This window comes from Arachis stenosperma, chromosome 6 (assembly GCF_014773155.1).
Source record: "Arachis stenosperma cultivar V10309 chromosome 6, arast.V10309.gnm1.PFL2, whole genome shotgun sequence".
Classification (NCBI taxonomy): domain Eukaryota; kingdom Viridiplantae; phylum Streptophyta; class Magnoliopsida; order Fabales; family Fabaceae; genus Arachis; species Arachis stenosperma.
The window spans coordinates 63,857,519-63,865,033 of record NC_080382.1 but is presented as its reverse complement, the minus strand read 5'-3'; the positions used below and the strand labels follow the sequence as shown (position 1 = coordinate 63,865,033).

The following is a 7,515-nucleotide window of genomic DNA, read 5'->3' as shown; positions in this document are numbered from 1 at the left end:
AAAGTCCTTAAGTTGGAGATTTGGTGAGCTCCTTGTCATGGTGGCTTGTGCTTGAACTCGTCTTGAAACTTTAACCAGTGCTTGGACTTCCAGTAAACTTTAACATCTCCAGATAAATTCACAAGCCTTGATGAAGTTCTCTACAAGCTTTGAGCTCCCAAAGTTGATCCTCTTGTATGCTGGGATCCCAAATCTTGTTTCTACACCCGTCTCTAAGTAGATCATGATTATTCCATCCGGGTGGTAAAAAATCTAAATTCTCACTAAGGCATCCAAACAAGTTCCTAGACCCATTCATTCGAGCTCTACACCAATCCTTGCATTTAGATTTTGAGCTCCTAACCACAACGAACCTAGAATTGTGTTGCCAACCACTAACCATCTCCCTCTTACTCTTAAAGCCACAAAGAGCTCTAAGCTGACCATCTGTCTCAAGTAGACCATATTCAAGTGGGAAAGTAAAGGTCAAGGATAAGATTTTTACCCACTTGAATGTTGTATTGGATGGTAATGTCTTTGGGAGAGCGGTCTCCAACAACTTTGGCAAGGTGATTTCCAGCTCCATTCCCTTGAGCTCTTCCTTGACAACTTCCACCTCTTTGCAAGCTTCTTCAATTTCAACCTCTTTCTCTTGGTATTTTTCTTCCAATTCAATCTCTTATTCATTACTTACCAAGGGCATGGGAGGTTGTGCTTCTTCTTCTTTAATCTCCATCTCTTGATCAACCTCTGCAAAGTCTTCAACCATGATATGCCTCAGAGGTTGTACACCCTCCTCAGCATCAACGTTAAACACCTTGGAAGGAGGCTCTATGACTAGGCTTTCTTATGAAGGTTCCGCATCTCCCAGGTCTTCAACCACTTCCTCTTCTGTGACAATTTTGGCTTTCTCCACTTGCTCTAATACAAAATCAGACTCCTCCCTGGTGTCTTCCTTTACTAATTCTTCAACCACACCTTTACCTTCAAGGGTCTCTACTACCTCCACCTGTAGGGCCTCCTCTAGCTTCTTATGAAGTGTGAATTCGTGAAGGGTTTATACTATCTCCACCTTTAGGGCCTCCTCTAGCTTTTTGTGAAGTATGAATTCCTGAAACCGATCCATTATGTCCCTAGGATGATCCCTTCTCTCTTGTTCCATGTCACTAGCATCATTGGGATCATGTTGCTCTTGGATTGACGGATATAGGTATTCTTGCACGGAAGGTGGTGGTGCACTAAAGCTTGAGGGTTGAATATTAGAGGTAGAGGGTTGGTCTCTGCGGGATATAAGATTTTGGAGTTTAGAGGTGAGACCAATGAGATTAGAGATAATTGTGTTGTTATCCAATGGAGGTTGGGGTGGATAGGAGGGTTCATTTGTTGGGAGAAAGGGCTCATGATAGGAAGATGGTTCATCTTGATAAGGATATGGAGATGGTGCATATTGAGGTGGTGGTTCTTGGGGAAGTGATTCAAGGTATGGTCCGTATGGTTCATACGGGGGTTGATTAGGTGGATATGGACTGGGGGCATATGGAGGTGAATGGTGAAAAGGGGCTTGTGAGTAGGGTGGTTCAAAGCCATGTTGAAGAGGTGGTTCATAAGCATATGGTGGGGCTTGTTGGTAACTATAAGGGGGTCCACCATATCTATCGTCTTGGTACGCATCCTGGAATGGCTCTTGACTATAGTAATTTGGTGAAGGATGGTTGTCTTGAAAGGGTCCACCATAACTATTATCTTGGGATGCATCGTAGAGTGGTCGTTGCCCATGTCACCATGGAGGAGGTTGTTGCCGAAAGGGTTGATCGAATCCTTGTGGTTCCTCCCATCTTTGATTGTTTCGACCTTGATGCATGTTCTCATTATAGCTTCCATTCCCTACAACATAATTTGAACTAAAATCATAGCGATAGGGGTGAGAATTCATAGTAGCTAATAAAAATTAAAAACAAAAACAAACAAACAAGCAAAAAGCAAATATTTACAATAACCAATAATAAGGAACACGTTTGCAATTCCCTGGGAATGGCGCCATTTTGACGAATGGATTCTTGCGTGGTCTAGAATTTCACAAATAAGTTCTCGTTGAAAGTATAGCTTCTAAACCAACAAGAATCCTTTCGTACAAAGATTTGTTTGTCACTAAAGCAAACCCAATAAAATTAAATCGAAGTATTTAAACCTCGGGTCGTCTCTCAAGGAATTGCAGGGAAGTGTTCTTGTTATTGGTTATGTAAAGGTATATTTTGGGGTTTTTAAGATAAGAAGCAATAATAGTAAATGGCAAAAGGAATAAACTAATAACTAGAAAAGCTCTTGGCAAGGTATGAGAACTGGATGTCCTATCCTAGTTATCCTTATCAATTGTGATGAGAATTGTTCATTGCTCCCACTTAGTAAACCCGTAACTATGAAGGTATGTCAAGTGGATAAATCAATTTGATTTCCCTGGTCCTAGTCAACTCCTATGGAAAGACTAGAGTTAGTGGAATTCAAATCAACTAGCAAACAAAACAATTATCCATCAACAAAGGAGTTTGATAACTCAAGTGTCACCAATTACTCAACCAAAGCCAAGAGATTCAATAACAACAAATGGAGAAACAAATAATAAATATGAAATATCTCAAATTGCATTAACAAGAGAAATCAAATCTAAGATGAGAATTCATAAATTAAAGTAATAGAATAAATAAAAGTAGAAGAGAAACTAAATTAAAGGAACATTAAACCTGGAATTGGGAAGAAATAAACCTAAAACTAAAAGAAATCCTAAATCCTAAAACCTAGAGAGAGGCTCCTCTCTCTCTCGAAATTACATCTAAAACCTAAAATTGTGAATAATGATAAGTGAATGTATGAATCCCCCACTCTGCAACCTATAATCTGTGTTTTCTAGGCCGAAATCTGGGTAAAAAACAGCCCAGAAATTGCCCCCAGCGATTTCTGATACGTCCAGCATGTGGCCCTGTCACACGTACGTGTCGCCCATGCATATGTGTCACTCGTCTGCGGCACAATCCACGCGTACGCGTGCTTCACGTGTGTGCATCACCTAACAGTAAAGCAACTATGGTAAATTACATATCGTTGCGAAGCCCCGGATGTTAGCTTTCCAACACAACTAAAACCACCTCATTTGATCTTTTGTAGCTCAAGTTATGGTCGATTGAGTGTGAAGAGGTCAGGGCTGACAGCTTTGCAGTTCCTTCAGCTTCTTGTATTCCTTCCACTTTTGCATGCTTCCTTTCCATCCTCTAAGTCATTCCTGTCCTGCATTCTCTGAAAACACTTAACACACATATCATGGCATCGAATGGTAATAAGAGAGGATTAAAATTAGCTAAATTAAGACAAAAGAAACATGTTTTCAATCATAGCACAAAATTAGGAAGGAAAATGTAAAACATGCAATTTACATGAATAAGTGTGAGAATAGTGGATAAAATCCACTAAATTAAGCATAAAATGTACCACGAAATAGTGGTGCATCAAAGGCACAAAATAAAAACATAGAAACTAAGAAGAGAATATTAAATCTAAGTAACCAATTGCAAACCTCGATGAAATCGAATGAAGGAAGAAGAAAATAACAAAAAGGAACTCAAATTGTATTAATGAGGAAATTGAATCCAACATAGAGAATCCATAAACTAAATTGGGAAAATAGAGAAGTCAATAAGAGGAATAGATAAACCAAGGTATTAGAATAAATGAGAGTATAAGAGAACTAAATTAAAGGATCATTGAACCTAGAATTGAGAAGGAATAAATCTAAACCTAAGAACCTAAATCCTAGAGGGAGGAGAGAGCCTTTCTCCATAAAACTACATCTAAACCTACTAATTTTTTTGAATGAATGATTCAATGATTAAGTGATGGATCTCCTTCCCCCTTCAATCCTTGGTCTTTTTAGCCTTTTTGCGCCAAAGATGAGCCTCAAAACTGGGCCAGAGGCTCTCTTGTAATCGCTGGGTGCAATTTCATTAAAGGTGTCAGCGTGGGCATCAACGCGTACGCGTACAGCGTGCGTACGCGTCCCTAAAGCAGTGCGCAATCCGCGCGAATGCGACTGGTGCGTGCACGCATCCATGGGCGCGTCCTAAATCCTTGGCTTTTCATGATTTTTTCACTTTGCATGCTTTCTCCTCACTCCTTTAATCCATTCCTAGCCCTTTTATATCTAAAATCACTAACAAAACACATCAAGGCATCCAATGGAATCAAAAGAAGATTGAAATTATCAATTTAAGGGTCTAAAGGCATGTTTTCACATTTAAGCACAAATTAGGGGATAATCACAAAACCATGCTATTTTATTGAGTAAATGTGAGAAGAGGTTGACAAAGTACTCTATATTCAACACAAGATAAACCCTAAAAATGGGGTTTATCAATCTTCTTGGTACTTTCTTCCCCATTCTCCTCTCTTCTCCAAGTGGTGCTTCAGAAGTTCTTGTATCAAAGTGATCTTTGTTGATTGGTTCTCTTGGTTCCTGTTGTTTCAGCTTCTCCTCTAGTTTCCTTGGTTGCTTCATCTCCTAAGCTTCTTGCCTATCCACCAAAGAGGTCTCCAGAGACTCTGCTGGTGGTTCATTGCTATATTCCTCCAAAAACTCTTCACTATGATCTTCCTTAAACTCTTTGCCCTCTTGTTTAGGCTCATATGTGGGTGTGAAGACAAGACACGTAATCTGTTCATCATGTATTCTCAGTATCAACTCTCCTTGTTCGATATCAATGAGTGCTCTGCCAGTAGCCAAGAATGGTCTCCCTAAGATAATTGGGTGAAGATAGTTCTCTTCCATTTCAAGAACAACAAATTCAGTGGGGAGAAAGTAATTTCCAACCTTGACCAATACATTCTCGACTACTCCTTCAGCTTGTTTCTGAGTCTTGTCAGCCAATTGGATGATTACATCTGTGGATTTCAACTCATTGATATGCAATTTCTTCATGAGATACAGAGGCATCACGTTTATACTAGCTCCTAGATCATAGAATCCTCTATCAATCATTGTATCTCTGATGAGCAGATAATTTATACGCTTTTTGGCAATGTTTTTAGGTAGTTTTCAGTATGAATTGGTTAGTTTTTAGTATATAATTATTAGTTTTTATGAAAAAATCACATTTCTGAAAAAGGACTGCAGATGCTGATGGATTCTGACCTCCCTGCACTCGAAATAGATTTTCTGGAGCTACAGAAACTCAATTGGCACGCTCTAAATTGCGTTGGAAATTAGACATCATGGGCTTTCCAGCAATATATAATAGTCCATACTTTGCTCGAGTCTTCATAACGCAAACTGACGTTTTAACGCCAATTTTCTACCCTTTTCTGGCGTTAAACGCCAGAACTGGCATAAAAGCTGGAGTTAAACGCCCAAACTGGCACCAGAGCTGGCGTTTAACTCCAAGAAAAGCCTATGCATGTGAAAGCTTCAATGTTCAGCCCAAGCACGTACCAAGTGGGCCCCGGAAGTGGATTTCTGCATCATTTACTTATTTCTGTAAACCCTAGGTTACTAGTTCATTATAAATAGGACCTTTTACTATTGTATTTTCATCGGGAGATCTTTAGATCATTTTTGGGACTATCTTTGTATCACTGTTGATCTCTTGATCACGTTTAGGGGGCTGGCCATTTTGCCATGCCTGGACCTTCATCACTTATGTATTTTCAATGGTGTAGTTTCTACACCTCATAGATTAAGGTGTGGAGCTCTGTTGTTCCTCATGAATTAATGCAATTACTACTGTTTTCTATTCAATTCAAGCTTATTCTTGTTCTAAGATATTCATTCGCACTTCAACATGATGAATGTGATGATCAAGTGATACTCATCACTATTCTCACTTTTGAGTGCGTGCCTGACAACCACTTCCGTTCTACCTGAAAACAAGCTTGAATGCATATCTCTTGTCCTCCTAGTCCACGACGCATGGTTGCCTCTCCTGACAACAAAGCCTTCCATTCCGTTAGATTAGAGTATTCGTGGTATAAACTAGAATCAATTGGCAGCATTCTTGAGATCCGGAAAGTCTAAACCTTGTCTGTGGTATTTCGAGTAGGATCTGGGATGGGATGATTGTGACGAGCTTTAAACTCGCGAGTGCTGGGCGTAGTGACAATGCACAAAAGGATTATTGGATCTTATTCCAACACAGGTGAGAATCGATAGATGATTAGCCCTATGTAACCCGTAGCCGGACCATTTTCACTGAGAGGACGAACGGTAGCCATTGACAATGGTGATCCCCAACATACAGCTTGCCATGGAAAGGAGTACCCATGACTGGATGAAAGTAGTAGGAAAGCAGGGATTCAAAACGAACAAAGCATCCCCATAAGCTTATCTGAAAATCCTACCAATGAATTACATAAGTATCTCTATCTTATTTTATGTTTTATTTATCTTTTAATTATCAAAACCCCATAACCATTTGAATCTACCTGACTGAGATTTACAAGATGACCATAGCTTGCTTCAAGCTGACAATCTCCGTGGGATCGACCCTTACTCACGTAAGGTATTACTTGGATGACCCAGTGCACTTGCTGGTCAGCTACGCGGAGTTGTGAAGAAAGTGTGTGAGATAACGACTTTACTGCACCTACTCCTGACTTCTATGGGAGAAGCATCTCTATTCCTGCCATTGGAGCAAACAACTTTAAGCTTAAGCCTCAATTAGTTTCTCTGATGCAACAGAATTCCAAGTTTCATGGACTTCCATTGGAAGATCCTTATCAGTTCTTGGCTGAATTTTTGCAAATCTGTGACACTGTTAAGATCAATGGAGTTGATCACGAGGTCTACAGACTTATGCTTTTCCCTTTTGCTGTAAGAGATAGAGCTAGTATATGGTTGAACTCATAACCTAGAGATAGCCTAAACTCTTGGGAAAAGCTGGTCAATGCCTTCTTAGCTAAATTCTTTCCACCTCAAAAGATGAGTAAGCTTAGAGTGGAAGTTTAGACCTTCAAACAGAAGGAAGGTGAATCCTCTATGAAGCTTGGGAAAGATACAAGCAATTGATCAGAAGGTGTCCTTCTGACATGCTTTCAGAATGGAGCATCATAGGTATCTTCTATAATGGTCTGTCTGAGTTAACCAAGATGTCATTGGACCATTCTACAGGTGGATCTATTCATCTGAAGAAACCGCCTGCAGAAGCCCAGGAACTCATTGAAATGGTTGCAAATAACCAGTTCATGTACACTTCTGAAAGAAATCCTGTGAACAATTGGACAACTCAGAAGAAAGGAGTTCTTGAGATTGATGCTCTGAATGCCATATTGGCTCAGAACAAATTATTGACTCAGCAAGTCAATATGATTTCTCAGAATTTGACTGGATTACAAGCTACATCCAGTAGTAATAAAGAAGCATCTTCTGAAGAAGAAGCTTATGATCCTGAGAATCCTACAATGGAAGAGGTGAATTACATGGGAGAACCCTATGGAAACACCTATAATCCTTCATGGAGAAATCATCCAAATCTCTCATGGAAGGACCAATAGAAGCCT

At 39.8% G+C, this 7,515-nt stretch overlaps 1 non-coding gene across 1 annotated transcript; it reads right to left on the bottom strand.

The window, feature by feature from the left end:
• Window positions 1-6,943: 6,943 nt before the first annotated feature.
• On the bottom strand, window positions 6,944-7,050 carry LOC130938155 (small nucleolar RNA R71). The gene has a single exon (XR_009069331.1). It is a non-coding gene; the product is annotated as a small nucleolar RNA R71 (small nucleolar RNA).
• Window positions 7,051-7,515: the final 465 nt, after the last annotated feature.